The sequence below is a fragment of the Hyposmocoma kahamanoa genome, unplaced genomic scaffold (genome assembly GCF_003589595.1).
Source record: "Hyposmocoma kahamanoa isolate Upper Pololo Valley unplaced genomic scaffold, ASM358959v1 66, whole genome shotgun sequence".
In the NCBI taxonomy this organism is placed as follows: domain Eukaryota; kingdom Metazoa; phylum Arthropoda; class Insecta; order Lepidoptera; family Cosmopterigidae; genus Hyposmocoma; species Hyposmocoma kahamanoa.
Genome location: NW_020653854.1, coordinates 24,115,984 through 24,131,768, shown reverse-complemented (window position 1 = coordinate 24,131,768; position 15,785 = coordinate 24,115,984). Strand labels below are relative to the sequence as shown.

The 15,785-nt window shown below is 37.5% G+C and overlaps 1 protein-coding gene across 1 annotated transcript in view; it reads right to left on the bottom strand.

The window, feature by feature from the left end:
• The window catches only part of LOC113231999, a 99,085-nt gene extending 84,818 nt beyond the window's left edge, over window positions 1-14,267 (bottom strand). Inside the window, exons 1-2 of the mRNA XM_026466619.1 lie at window positions 14,143-14,267; window positions 4,405-4,456 (exon numbers count right to left, since the gene is read on the bottom strand). The gene's annotated coding sequence lies outside the window, so the exon portion shown is untranslated. The remainder of the gene's footprint in view (window positions 1-4,404; window positions 4,457-14,142) is intronic.
• Between the last annotated feature and the right edge of the window lie 1,518 nt (window positions 14,268-15,785).

Here is a 15,785-nt window from a genome sequence, read left to right as displayed (position 1 = left end):
TGTGTCAGTGTTTTTTAACCCCATAAAAACCATTGGTTCCAGGGTTGCCAGACTATGTACAGTCAGAGCACATTAAGCTATTGACCATGTACGTGAATTTAAAAACATGTACCATGTTTCCGATACATAGTTTTCGTACCCAAAAGTATTACAATTTTAAGATTTCAATGTTTCATCTGCACATTTTTTAACTTACTATAACAACATCATCACAGTGTTTTCAAATAGAAATCAGTGTTGCTTCAATGGTAAACCAACCGACGAAATCGAGTCCAATGACATCGACAGTAACATACAAGAAACAACAACAGCAGGTAATCGGGCAGCACTGATTTATTAGCTCACAGATTTTTCCTTTTTAATTAAAAAAAAGTGCGCATAGTGATAGAGACTTGGACGATGATCCTTCTGTTACTTAAAATCAAATACTTCAAATTCATTGATTCCTTAAAGTGGTACGCATATTCTACAAGTGGCAATCCTGTCTTTAACACTTTCTTTAACGTAAGGGTGCTGGTGAAGTTATAGGCACGCGAGACTTCTCAGTGCCCCTCAGATCTTTGCGATCTACAGATAGCTCTGTGTGGCACTGCAACTATTATGGACAGGCGTGTAGCTTACCATCAGACGCACGACTTCTTCGTGCCGTCACTGGATATTACAAAAAAGGATGTTTTCAATTCGACAGTTTTTTTTTGTGTGTATGCTACGCAATTACTTCGACATTTGTGAATCGATTTCGTTGATTTCTTTCTTTGTTAATAGTCCCATTAAAATTTCAAGATAATACCTCTTCTACTTCATCACCTTGTCGTTGCTGAGGATCGTGACTCCACTTCATCCTACTAACTATCTGTATCCATCGGCTGCGCTCAGTCGCCTGGTGTAGTGCAGCGTTAACAGGTAACTCCAGTTGTTCGGAGATCCGCATGTCGATAACCTTACGATAACTCTGTTGTCGACCGATTCGATTAGATATCGTACGAGTTCTTGTCATTTTTATTCACAATAACCGAATCCAACGTCAAACGTCGACGACGTCCCGTACGAATACTCGTACTTCTCGACCGGCAAAGGCTACAAACGTTATTCAGAACGCAGTTATCGAATAAAAGTTACCGAACGTCCTATCATTTACAAAGCAAGAATGTAATATGAAAATCTTTTATTATTTTAAATAAAATCTGGATTTTGTTCAATTTTATTAAATTATTTTTATGCGAGACTAATGCATTCCTATATTTTAGGTCTTTAAAGTCTTTAAAAATGTATATAAAAGGATTTCATTTTTCTTATAATCTATATTCGCCGACTAACTCCATAAACGTTGTTGGAGAACGATATCGTATCCGAATCGAATGTTCTGAATAGGTCGGAAAGCACCCTTCGCTTCGAGAACGGTATCCAGCCGAACGATTCAGTTAAGATATCGAAGAGTTCTGGATAGGGGTCCTGATCCGGCCACCGCTTGGGACTCCTGCCTCTAGGTCTCTTTCTTTCCGTCCTCCCTGTCACCATCAAACACCTGTGACCAAAATAGCGTTCCATGCAGATTGAAGACAGACGCTGTGCATTCTCTATTTTGAGTTCCTCGTGTATGGAGACTTTGGTGCAACGGGCTGTCCACGGTATTGTTAACATTCGGCGCCAGCACCACCTCTAAGGGTGGCAAATTTGGAGATGAATCCCGTTTATTAATAGTCACCCACTTTCCTTTAGCCTATCTCAATAAAAATTGACAAATAAATGTAATTATAATTCCACAAATTTTGAGATCGATTTTTTCTTTTAAAAAAGTTACAATTATTGTTTTGTCGGCTTTCTTGCCACCTGTGAGAAATCTATGAAAGGATTAGTCTTCTGTGAGAAATCTATGAAAGGATTAGTCTTCTGTGAGAAATCTATGAAAGGATTAGTTAAGATCCCTTAGTCTTGTTTGTTCGATCTTTGTATTCATAATAATAACAAACTAGAGGAGTATATTTCCAAAAAAATATGATAGATGATACTTAATACACACATCATGATATTCAATATAAATATATTCCAAGGTTATGTATGTGTTGTTTGCCAGCGTTTCTGACATGAGGGTTACTTAGCCCGTCGCCCGCTTCTCACACACTAAGCACGTGACACGATCAGGCATCAACTTTTACAGCTTTTAAAGCAAAACCCAACCAATTATCTTATCAAATTCCTGTCTAGACATAAAGATAAAGTTTTAACATATTGATATCAAATATTCTATAGCTGGCAACTCCATAACTCACATAATACATTCAAACATAATATACACCTGTATTTCACCACCTAAGGGGTTCGGTATCCCGGCAACACAGGTCGATACGAGCCAAAAGGGTGGCTATGTAAAGAAGGGGACAGACGCGTGAGGAGGGTTGTATTGTGACCCTTATTAGAGATAAATAAGTACGTAGGTACGTAACCCTTTTAGTGTATTAATACATTCATAAAAATATTTCAGATAAAAGTACAGCCAAGACGACTAAAGGTGCAAAATATCAAGTATGGCCAAGTTTAGCGTTTCATTTAATATTGTTAAACATTTAATTGTCTTGTATGTTTCAAATAACTAAAACTAATATAACAAAAAGTTTAAATTCTTAAACTAAAATATGACTTGGGCACAGATAAGTTACTATTGCCGTTTGTATGGTTTTGTTTTGTTTGTTTTATTCTTTAAACTAGTTATGTGATTAATTTTACTCTTCTGTTTTTATGTGGCAAAAATTATCGATATTGTTTCCCACACATCAAAATTAATGACGGATAACAACTCCTGTTATTTAATACTATCTTTTAATCTCAGCAATAAATAACCTACGGCATAGGCCATTTCTATTTTATTAGTAAAAAGTATTACTTTATGACTGGCAAGATAAAACACTGTACAAGATAAACATTTTAAGTCATGTAAACATATTTATTTTACGTTGTATCACTTCTAACTAAGGCGAATAGGTTTTTTATCGTCGCTATACGACATAAAATTTATAATGACACGTTTAAATTAGAATTAAAATAGAAAACAGTGACACGGTTTTTGTTAAAGTAGCAAAACAGTTGTTGAATAAATAAAAGGCTATCGACATATGCGCAGCAGTACCGAATTTATTCATTGGCGAATATATTTGATTTCAAACAGCAGTCATAAATATTTGATATTTTTCTGCTATTGACTTCAACAGTTCGCAATATACAGTTCGATGTTTAAGATAAAAAATAAGTAAGTAAACAAAATATATGATGTAGTCAATAATCGCTTAGCGATGCGCGGCAGTGCGAACCGACGCAAGGCCAAGTTTATTTGTTTATGTATAATAGGAACATTAACAGAATGTGTATTGAAACATTTACATAAACTTAACAGATCTTGAACACAATTCTGACACAAACCAATTTTCAAATATGTACAACATTCATTGACACCATATTACTAAATAAATCTATGAGCTAAAAGACTACATTAAAGTAAATTAGATGAACAAACGATTAAAAATGTATGTACATAAACCAATGCTTGCAATCCAAAAGACGCTCTTAATACATTGGTATAAGCACTGGTTTATGTAGTTTATCAGCTAGTTTAAAAACATGAATTTGACAATATTGGTCTTATACTTCGCAAGGGGATAAAAAATATATCGAGAAGAGGTGAAAAGACTTTGCGTTCATTATGAGTGCAGCGAACACGAAAGTCAAAATAAAATATAAATAATATTCATTTCATACGTAAGCAAATTAGACTTGAAATCATCATATTGATTTAACTCTACTGCTCATTCGTAATACCCCTGGAAAGAATGTGCAAGGGGTTGCTCCTTGTAAGTAAACATTACACACATTAACATTTACAGTATTATAGACAACCTGCAAGAGCTAAGTGGGTCCCTACCACAAATTTTTGTTATCCAAATACGCAGAAACACAGTAGTTTAACAACATAGCTTCCGCATGGGACAAACGGGTGATGGGTTTCCGGGATAAGTTAGTAAAATAATTATCTTTTTTCTGGTGGTAAACGATACGCCTGTCCACAACAGTTGCAGTACCACTCAGAGCTTTAAATTTCAAAAGTCTGTGAGGCACTGCACTGCGCCCTTCACTCTGACCTCCACGTAAGTTGATTAAGTCCCACGTGCCTATAATTTCACCAGCACCTTTACTCTACAAAACCGGAATACTGCTTGGTAGCAGAAATAGGTAGGGTGGCAGTTCTTCTCTGGACGAACTCTTTCTTCTGCTACTATCTCCTCACTCTTTAAGGTGATCGATGTTTGTAGACAAAATCGGATCTAGTTGCGCGAAATTTCGCAACCGTATAAGTTTCGTATTAGCTTTAAAGGTTTTATCGTCAGTTTTAACTCAAAATTGAGTCCTACTTACGTTTCTCTTTCAAGTAGTTTGGCAGCTCACGATGACGTAATTACTTAACGGCCTGTAACAAAGGAAAGCTTTGTTAAAACAATGTACTCTCGCTTTGTATTATAATGAAAAACAATGATTAAGAATTCAACGGTACATAATGTTTTGTCTGCCAAAAAGTCAGCATATTTGCAAATTACTACTACTCTGTCTACAAATAATTGGATGTAACTAAAAACAAAGTAATTAGATTTTCTCGGTTGGAAATGTTTGCTTGTTACAATATTGTAGTTCAAGTCCAGCTGGATCGAAGGAATTATTCTTCTTGTTCGATCTTTGTAGTAATAACTGTTTAACGATAATCTCTCGAAGTCACCATTCATATGTACATATGTACCTTTCGGTATCTATAATGTCTATCTACATAAGTTCTTTAGAGAGACGGTCTTAAAGCACATGCAACTATCGATTACCTTAATAGTAGCGCTAAATTATTGTAAAAAATGCATTTAAAATGACTTCTTACTTCGTAGCTACATATTACATGTCATGTTTTTTACGACACACCTGAAGAACCATTCACGATATTTGGCATTAGTATAATACTACTTCTTGACTGTAGCCACGCATAAAACAATTAGTTAAAATAGTTCCAAGTCTTAAAATAATTCTAGACAGCCGTTTGGAAAGACTTTCAGGACGTCAGCGATCGCGTAACAATGGCGTGCCAATTCCTGAAATTGCTGTGAACCGGGGCAGATATGACATAGAATTAATCAAAGTACTTTTTAATTCTGGGAAAACAATTATTGAAATATAAATATATTGTCCGTATTGCTAGTTTCTTGTTGAGGCTCCCCAATTTCTGCATTTCTGCAGATGCAGCTGTGAATAATTCCTACGCAATCATACTCAAAATGTGCACTTCGTTAGTAGGAAGAGCGAGCAGTAGCAGCAACGAGATCCTGAAGATGACTAGCGGATAGAATGAATGGAGCTGTATTCCGGAGATTCACTGAGTTGCGAGTTCTATGTGTGAGCCTCCCGTGTGTCTAGGTTCATCCGAGTCTCGAAATTAGATGGGTTTCTGAGCGAGAAGATGAACCTGATTCCTACTATCTCTTTCAAATTTGTGAGTTAAAGCAACTATTGTTCCGATTAGAAATGTCAAAAGTTTCCGATCGGCCAGTTGTGAATCGCAATTATGCGCCTCGACTCGGAAAAGACGCAGTTTCCGATCGGGAGAGGCAATCAAAATCAAGCTGTAAATTTACTATAAGTAGTTAATTAATATATTGTTTGTAATTCGGCAGCCTGTAGAATGACTTTACTATAATAATGTAGTCTAAGAATAAATGATGTTTATATTTTTTATAGTATCCTTTTTTATTGCAAGGCTGTGAAAAGTCATAGCTTCTACGTTTATTGTTCCTCGATATATGAACTCCCGCGCAGCAACCACGGCCGACAAGATGGCCGCGGTGAAAGCGTTTGCGCCGTACCGTTCTCTCGCGAATCTTTGCACAACCTGCCGTAACTGCGGTTTAATGCGCGACCACATTTGCGATAGCTCGTTGAGAACGCTACCTGATGACCGACTTTGTTACATAAATGTTTGTTATTGAGGTTAGGTTAGTTTGTGAAAAGGACTAATTGGTGTGTTGAACTCTATGTATATCATTCATTCACTCGTCAATTATTCGTCGAGCTTTTAATGATGCACTTGACAAGTTGAACACATAAATTTCTTTGCTTTAAAAATTAAAAGCATGTTTTAAATCATGTCCGAAGGGGCGCGTTTAAAAATGATTTGAATAATGTCTCCAAAAAGAAACGATCGCCCACACCCAACTTGAATCAAACGACCGTGATCTGAAAAATCGAGGCCGTTGATTTCGCAACGGCAGCGGCGCCCGCGCATCCGGAAGTTGTGTTGCGCGTGCACGGTGCACCACGCTGTGTTACGTGCGAATTATGTGAAGTCTAACAAACTGACACTTCCTTTGTAACTCTTATTCAGTTTTTATACATTCTATCATTGTGATACTTTGATATAATAAACACAAAGTTCTCCGCTGCTGTCACAATGCACGTGATTTTTGCCTTCACGTGCTTCTATGTTATCGGTTTCACGATAAGTTTAGGGAGAGCATTCTATCTCAATAGCAAGTGATGCACGTTAGGGCGCGTTCATGCAACCGTAACCTTTTATTTATCGTTTGAAGACTGTCGTGTCCAGCCTGTTCCCATATCACGACCATCTGTCGTGATTGTGTCGGGACGTTTATTTTATCTTTATCTAACTGTTTCCACTAGATCGTGACGACAATTTATCGGTTCACGGCAGTCGCCTTGTCGTTTACGCGACAGAATCGTTTGAAGCTGCGATTATCTGTCGTCACATTTTTATCGTGACGTTTCATTTATCGTCAGACGACAGTCGTTCTAGCACTGCCCATTCACTCATTTCATCACGGCACTCTGTCGTCGTAACGTCAAAAAAGTCATGAACGACAGTTAATCGTGTTGTTCTATGTGTACAATCCACGACACTTTGATTTGCATACTATGTGTCGTCACGACATAATAGGAACGCACCCTAACGTTACATATAAACATAGATTAGGTATGACTTTACATGTTTATACATTTTATGCGTATTTTCAATACTTTAACTTTTATTTTATTCGCTTTTTTGTTTGTAATACCTTCTTAAAACCCATAAGTTTTGAATATTTTGACCATACAACTCATAAAAATCTTTGTTAACTGCAGGGTCGTCGTCGAAGTGAAAGGTATGTAGTTTTTACTACCTGCAGCAGACTGGGTAGCTGGAACCCTTTAAAATTAATTACAAACCGGTAACACGATTTCCTTGAAACATACACCGACGACGACGGACAAAATTTTGCTACAGACCAAATATATTATTAAATTATATCGGTAGGAATGTATTTGTCGTACCATTTTCAAATTTCGATGTTTTAAGTCTCTCTTTATTATACTGAGATATATAAAAACTGATAATAATAACGCCTGAAGACCTGTGGACCAAGGTAACGAAGGCGTGACTAACTAGACGCTTACGATACGGCTTGGCTCCAGTTAGCTCAGAATCGGGACCGACATGTCTCCCTTCTCGGGGAGGGTCTGTGCAGGGCGCGGCCAGCCTCTGGTGGGGACGCGGACGAGTGTAATAGCGTACCCGTACCTACAGCGGAAAGGAGGAACACTCCAGGGGTTTAGTGCGGTCGGGCTGCTCCCCTTCAGGGTTCAGCACAGTATCTGTAAGCAAATTCCCTCAAAAAGGATCGGGATGCGTGGAGGGATCAGAAGGAGAATTGTACTGAGTTAATAATATTTTTTTAGCAACAGAGCTTCTTGTGAAAAAGTTCCTCCAGGGAAGTCAACTCAAGCCACCTTACCTATTTCCTCTATCAATCATTACTGCCTTCCAGTTTTGAAGGTGACATTATAGGCACAAGGTACTTATTAACTTATGTCTCAGGATGACGGGCGCAGTGGCAGTGCCCCTCAGATCTTCGTTTTAAAGCTCTGATTGACACTGCAAATATTATAGACAGGCCTGTCGCTTACCATCCCCTAGTTTGGCACCATTAGAGGTGGAATATTTTCTTAAAATTTAAACAGGAGTACTTCTAAGGTAACTTTTTTCCAACAAAAAAATAATCATCAAAATCGGTTCTTAAACATACATATTAAAAAAAAACATACAGTAATTTTACCTCTTTTTGCTCCTCCTTTTTTTAAGTCGGTTAAAAAAAAGAATGATTATAGAAAATAAAAACCAATATTTTGAGTTTTCAAATTGACGATCGCATATTCAACGTAATCGGGCGGCATTTCACCACTTTCGTATTCAAAATCGATAGGAAATACTACTTAAAAGAAAAATAACATACGCAAAATTGGATCCATTGTAAAAAAAATGTTCAAAGGTTTCACAGTCACAAGTAAAATACAATATTGAATCCATTGGCACGAGGTGAAACCAGATTGAGAAACGAGCATCATAACATCGTTATAATAACCGGGCCCGTCCCCTGAGCACGTGTACCTACTCAGAATCAAAGGGGCTTTGTAGGGCAATCTCCCGCCAGTGAAATGTTCGCGTTCAATAATGATCCTGCCTTAGCAACAAGTTTCCAAAGAGTCGCAATTTACGGTCGCACCGACCTTCACAATTGTTTCTGCAAACATGCGCCGCCCGTCCTTAACCTTTGTGGAATTAATTGCTCACTCTGCACCACGAAAAATAAATCTCATTTCCGCATAAAGTTTTCAATGACCAACGGCCCGCCTTAAGAAAAATACTTTCTCCCGCTGCCCGTCAACAATATGACAAGTATCCGGTTACAAGGGCACGGAAGTGAACAAGACCAAGTTCTTTGTCGTTTGTTCGTTCTTCAAAATATTTTATATGTCATTTAATTCCAAACTATAAATAAAAGATTTCTATCTTGGCTTGGTACTTTATTCCAATAAAAATTTAACCAACTTCATTTTTTTTTGCTGGATATAACCTTGAAATAAAAAGCTTAGCAGAATAATAAAAATAAAATATCGTCACCGGCATTTTTATTGATTTAAAATAAAAGTGTGGTAGACATGTTTAAATAATTATCTGCAACACTGCGATACTAAAAAAGTCCAAAAAGCGACAACACTTAAACGGTAAATTAATCAAAAACTTTTTTCTTAATGAATGGCTTGTAAGACTACTTAGGGTGGCATTACAGAACTGTACTCAATGCTCAAGTCAGGATATGAGCAGACATGAATATAATTTCAAGCACTGGAAATACGACCCTAATGGCAAGGACTTGAGTATGATTTCTAGTGCTTTGAATTATACTCAAGTCCTGACTTGAGCATTGAGTAGAGTTCTAGAATACGACCCTTAGTCTCAATTCTGCCAGTGTCCGTTTTCTAGTTTCATAAACGTCATGGAGGTTTGTTATCTAGATTGTACTTAAAGGCTTAGAATAATAACGCATAGGAACCTAGTCCGCACACGCTAAGTGAGGCAAATTGAAGCGCTCCCAAAGGGCCTACACAAGCGGGCGGGCCGTCAGTGCTCAAGACACAACTTGCACCGCGAACAGCTCAAAAATTTTAGCTAAAACTGACGAAATGTGCGGTAAATGATTGTAAAAATACGTCAGACAAACATAAAATAGATACCAACAACATGTTCCAGAAGGAAGTAACGCGTTTCAACTTGTATTTTTATATAAATATTCACTAAAACCGAAAATTAACCTACTACTAAAACTAGCCTACAATTTGATTTTTGCCTCAGTGTGTAACAGTTCGTTTGATATGAAACTATCATTCTTTGCGTTATTATAATAAGCTTAGAGGATAGAAAAAAAAAGCTAGTGTAAGGGTCGTATTCCAGAACTCTACTCAATGCTCAAGTCAGGACTTGAGCAGACTTGAGTATGATTTCAAGTACTGGTAATACGACCCTAACGATTTTCAGTTCTTTAAATCTTACTCAGGTCCTGACATGAGCATTGAGTAGAGTTCTGGAATATGACACTAAGAGATTGTAACAATAATGACATTGACGTCTGACAGTATATTTTTCATGGCATTGACCACTAGCGCATTAGCTAAAAAAATACATAAAAATCCGATCCGTACCGTGGAATTCCGTTCCGGTTTACGTTTCATAGTATTAAAAATCCTTAACGAATTTCTAGAAATTGGAAGTTTAAAAAAAAAGTGTTTAATTCAGAATTTCTAGGTTTTGAGAGCTCTTTACTAAAAACCAACGAATAACCTGGTTAAATTTTCCATTTATTTTAATACCACCAACCGAACAAGTCTTTTATCCATTAAAACTTAAATCGAACAGTGCTGTTACTGTCAGCCACCTCGGTAAGATAATTTACAATACCAAAGAACTTTAAAGAAAGCCGTTTCGCAGAACGTTGATACAAAGGCCAGCGATATTACGAAGTGCGAATTAATGCGTATAAATCCGTCAAAACGTCGGTGTTGGCAAGAATTATGATTCGCGAACGTCTAGCAATCTTGGCCAATTACAGGCAACCAGCCTTGTCGGTGCTGGCGCACTGGCGTGACGTCATCGCACGATAGTCGACTTCCTCTTAGAGCACGTCAAACCCATGATTTACTTACATAATGTGTACCTAATGTTGAATAACTTGATGTAAGTTATGATAGCCTGCATAATATTCAATTAGTACAATAACATTACTTACAAGCCCGGAAATTTTCCTATAGCATATATCGATTTATAACATTGATTGACATCACACGAGTTAAATTTTTACAATTAAATGAGTTTCTTCAAATAATTTGAGTGTCGTACTACTTCACCAACAATTGTATCACTTATTATAAAGCGGAAGTCACCATTCAGCATTCCAAACCATTTCGTTTTAACTTTAATTAATTTCTTGCAATTAATACAGTGAAGCTTTCTAAAAAGTAATTAAAGTTGAGAAAATGTTAGCGGCGTACCGCAGGGACCTATGTTGGTCCCTTTTCCAAGTAGTAGTTAATCTCACCGTTATTTTAATGATGGGAACTTACTACGTTCGCTGATTAACGCTTTGCGGTCTCGATGCCGGATTCTGCTTAAACTTTAACTTAATTACACCATTTATAATTTAGTTATCATGTAAGTAAATGCAAAAGGATGCGTTAAAAAGAAATGGCCGTAATAGGTACTGTAATAAACATTTTGACGTTAAATACAGAAAGACAAAGACTTTAACGATCAGAACTTGACTTTACAATATCGTTTCAAGTTCTCGGAACGGCCTAAACTTCCAAGTTACTTACACAAAATTCCTACAAATTGTTCACTTTACCGATTCATCAAAGCATTTTGTTCACTAACGAAATTGACTACTTCACCAAATTACTGCATTCTACACGTAAACGTAGTAGGTTGATTCTATGCCCGTATATTGGCATGTCGAAATAGCCCTAAATGAACTTGGTACACCAGGCAAACTGACCCATTCACCTCGAACCGATGGCAATCGTAAATCGCATCTGAAAAATAACTCGATAACCCTGTGGCCTGCGTGCGTTCAGATAAAGAGAGACAAAGTCGCGGCCGTTCCCCCCGGCTATCAGCTGACGACATCGGCCACCGAGGGAAATTATCTTTCACGCCATATTTCGGTCGTTCACTGTTACTGCTTACACTTATTTTCGTTATAATTCGCTTTATTACTGTGTCTATCTCTTTTTCACGCCTCTTAACTATATAGCTGAGACCTATTTAAATGGTCAGACCGCACTTAAATCAAAGACTTACTCCATACAACACTACGTATACAATTTCATTGTGTTAAATAAAGTGTTGACAGGGTTTTCAAATGCGAGTATTAGCCACGTTATCTTTCTTTTATTTTGTTAACGTCGTTATCTTTGTTTTTTCTTTGATACATTCAATCGACTACAACGTCCGCTACGTTCACGTTACAATCGATTACTTTTGATTCACCTTTTCTTATACATGTATGTTACAGTTTATTGACATAATAAATCTTAGTAGCGGATGTATTGCGAACTACTTTAATCTAACATTACATTCAGTCCTCATCGTCGTCCAAATTACTCAATGTAATCCCATTAGTTTCAGTTCAAATGTACGTCATATTCAAACCCATGTTTAATTAAAGAACTTAATTCAGTATAACAGAGTCGTAATTTACAAAAACTTCCGGCCGTTCACTTCGCTCTGGGTGTACGACCTGTTCTGGTCTGACTCGACCATTCCTCGAAATCTTTACCGCCCGATTCAAGTAAACCGACGATAAAAACATTTTCTTAAAATTCACGATGGTCATTAATCAGATGGGCGCGTTGCATTAATATTTCCCATAATTCAGACACCTAACTTTTGCGATCTTTAAGAGTTATTTCGTCCATTAATTCTTACTTTATCTATTTGATCTACTACAGAAAATAAAAAAATGATCCCATCTCAATATTATGCTCTATACCTACCTTATGCACAATACCTACTTGCGATGCATCGCAGTGATTTAACCTTGGTACGCCCCACTTACATTGTTGACATTGATTGCTTCAACGAGCGACGAAGATTACTGCTGCAAATTATGCAACTAAAACAGCTTTGTCACTGAAGTTGGGAAGTTAGATTTTACAAAGAATATTTCAAAAATTCTCGTGAGTTTGGAATCGCCGCGTGCGCATATTCATCAGGTGATGCGCGAATATCGCGACCTACTTGCCGTCAGCCCTCCTCGCCGCTGTACAGGCTGCTAAAAATAGACCCGGTTGAGAAAGCAATGAGCATCGACGCACAACACTGATGATGTTTCGTTATAATAACGCAACTGTTGTCACTTTAAAATTTCTATTTCATTCATCTTCTCTATCTTCGATCTCCGTGGATCCACAATTATCCGTGTCTATATAAGAAACCTTGCAATTTAATTTCCTTGTTGCTCCCGTCCAAATTCGATGCTTTGTTATTATACATTTTCGTTTTGTTTAAAATGCTAAGGCATAACATTTGATTTCACCATGAGAAATATATTTTAAAGTAACTAAATTGTTGCTATTACATTTCTTTTTCGTATTTGATCAAGCTTGATTGATGTTATTCACACTTGTGTGGTTTATTTCATATACAGACCTTCATTTATTAATGTGCAATTCAACTAATCAAAAGTAGATTGGGTCCTTCGTTCTTCATTTGAAAATTACTAATGTGTTTGTTATTGGCACTGTAATTACGCATAGTTTAGAATGCTTAAATGAAAAGTATTAATTAATTGGGGGTAAACAAAGCACTACAAAGACTCCTCTTATTATTACTGTAACTGTAATTAACTTGTGAGATAAACTTTTTTATAATTCCATCAGTTCTGTATTGCTGAGAATTGTATTTTACGTTCCTTTGTTATCCACTTCTACATGTTGATCAGTTTCGATAGCGTCAACACATTTTCTCGAAAATGAACACAGCTGTTTATAAAAACTAACTCCACTGATATCCATTTTTTGTGGTCTTGTTTAATAGCTAACAGATTGTGGAGACTATTGAGATTTTTAAATGGCTGGTGACCCGCTCGCGAGTGATGTCGAAATTTCTCAAGTGGTCTGTGCTAGTCCGTAGTTCACGATTTAAAAACCCGTCCCGCAGACCTTGAAGCATTTGGCCATTTGCCACGCCCTTTAAGTCGCATACTGGAAAACATTTAGCCGACGTCTTAGGTCAAATTAATTTCCTAATTAGAAAGTCAATAACGTATTTTCAAGTTCAATTTTCTTTGAAACATCGAATTCAGCTAAAGTTCTCCAATAAAGATTAATCACATGTTCGAATTACCACTTGATTGAAGAACAATAAAATTTCCACCGCGCTTCCGCATACGTAACCTCTTTTATCGAAATAGTGGCATTGAAGTATCTACTTTAAACAGGGTTCAATTCTTGTCTTATTTTGACTTGCTAGTATATTACGCCTGGTCAAATTTATGGTGTTGAATAAATAGAAGATTTTTAAAGAAAACACTGTCTGGAACAACAGTTTACGAACAGGGCAGAAGCACCGACCGAGACGTGAGCTAACGGTAAATTGTTCGAGCCACGTTCAGCTCGCCGCACGTAAGAAATCTATTTTTTTTTGCACTGAATATTTAGTAAATAGGTTTTATGAAGCGACACCGCAATCCGGTTTTCGTCCACGTATGCGATCGTAGGAGTCTCGGCATTTACCTCGCAAGTCGGAGGGTCGACGCCAACTCAGGCACGACGACGACGTAGCGCGAGCAGTTCCAATGCACTGTCACAACACTTCACCACCTCCATGCACGGCAGTAGCGCTTCGGTGGAGCGTATCGTCCAGTATTTGTATAAAGGTCTGAGTTTTTATTTTGAGTAATTATACGAATTAAGAGACGGCTAGATAGCGCGACAGAGCAGCAACACAACTGCTCTATAACGAGGCTAGAAGCAGACTGGCGTGCGGAGCAGGCCCGGGCGGGTGGAAGGGGGCGAAGTCTCGCTCGCGCTCACGGCTTTTGCAATCACGCCGGAGTTAGGTCGCGGAGCAGGCCGATGGGCTCCGACCGCGACCGAGCGCCTGCTAAATCCCGCTATCACCACCACGGCACTGCACGCACTCCACTAAGGTACCAACCAACCGGAGACTTTACACGTGTTAAGGGATTTAATCTTGTTTTGATATCTCTATCAAAGTATACTAAAATTCTTTAAAATAATTTACGATTTTTGCTTTAAACGTGGCACGATTTTCATAAATATAAACAATTTAGGTCACTTCTTAACTTTTCAGTAAATCCTTTCTTTCCTAATAGAAGCATCATTTTATCGACAGCAAAAAACATAACAGTATTATAAATGTACGATGATGATAAATCGAGATGTTGCGGAAAGCCTGCACGTGGGTAAGTGATGGCAATTTCTCCTCGCTTCACGGTCGAGTCGCGTTCCGTATGATATGAAGCAATGCCGCTTTCATTGCCTCTTAATGTTTTTCAATGGCATTTTTGAAGGGTTCTTAGAATCTCATCGTCTATGACCTAACGCTGATTATATTATATTATACGAGTCGTTTATTGTTAAGTCCACGTCGTGTGACTGTAATATCAATTGAACAATTTTATAGGAACCGCCTGACTCGTCCTATATTTTTTTATGATACCAAATGACGGGACGAACAAGTCGTGTGGTAAGCGATTCCCGATGCCCATAACAGTTGCAGTGCCATTCAGAGCTTTGCAACCACAAAGATTTGAGGTGCACGACCGTCACCATGAGACATAAGTTGACAAGTCCCATGTGCTTGTAATTTCATCAGCTTACCCTTTAAAGGTGGCAAGTACTTACTCCCTGGACGAACTCTTTCACAAGGCTCTCTACATTACCTCACGTGCTTAATTTAATTGTTTTACATTTTTATTAGTTCTATACACGATACGTGTCTCTATCGGATCAATTAGTGCTAGAGTTCAATAATAAATCTGTTTACGTCGTTGTATCAGGTCATATTTTACGGGGTCTACCTAGCCTAAATGTTATAGTCTTTTTTCGTGAACCCTTGCGTAAAGATCAGTCGTGAGTATCTTTTGTTTTGTAGAAGTACAAAAAAAGATACTCACGACTGGTGATAAAAATGTATGAAAAAAGTTCTCGTGGAGAAAATGTAGTTCCCTTGACTTTCCTCATAAAGTTGCAACTTTCCGAGTTATTGTGCTCGCGCAATTCACATCCCACGCGTGGGAAACTATTATTGAAATGTTCTTGTGCTTTGTACAAATTATTACGCTTTTGTCAGGTTTATAGTTTATTTATTTTATTTAACTTTAACCTTAATTAAATAGGAATAGGAATATTAT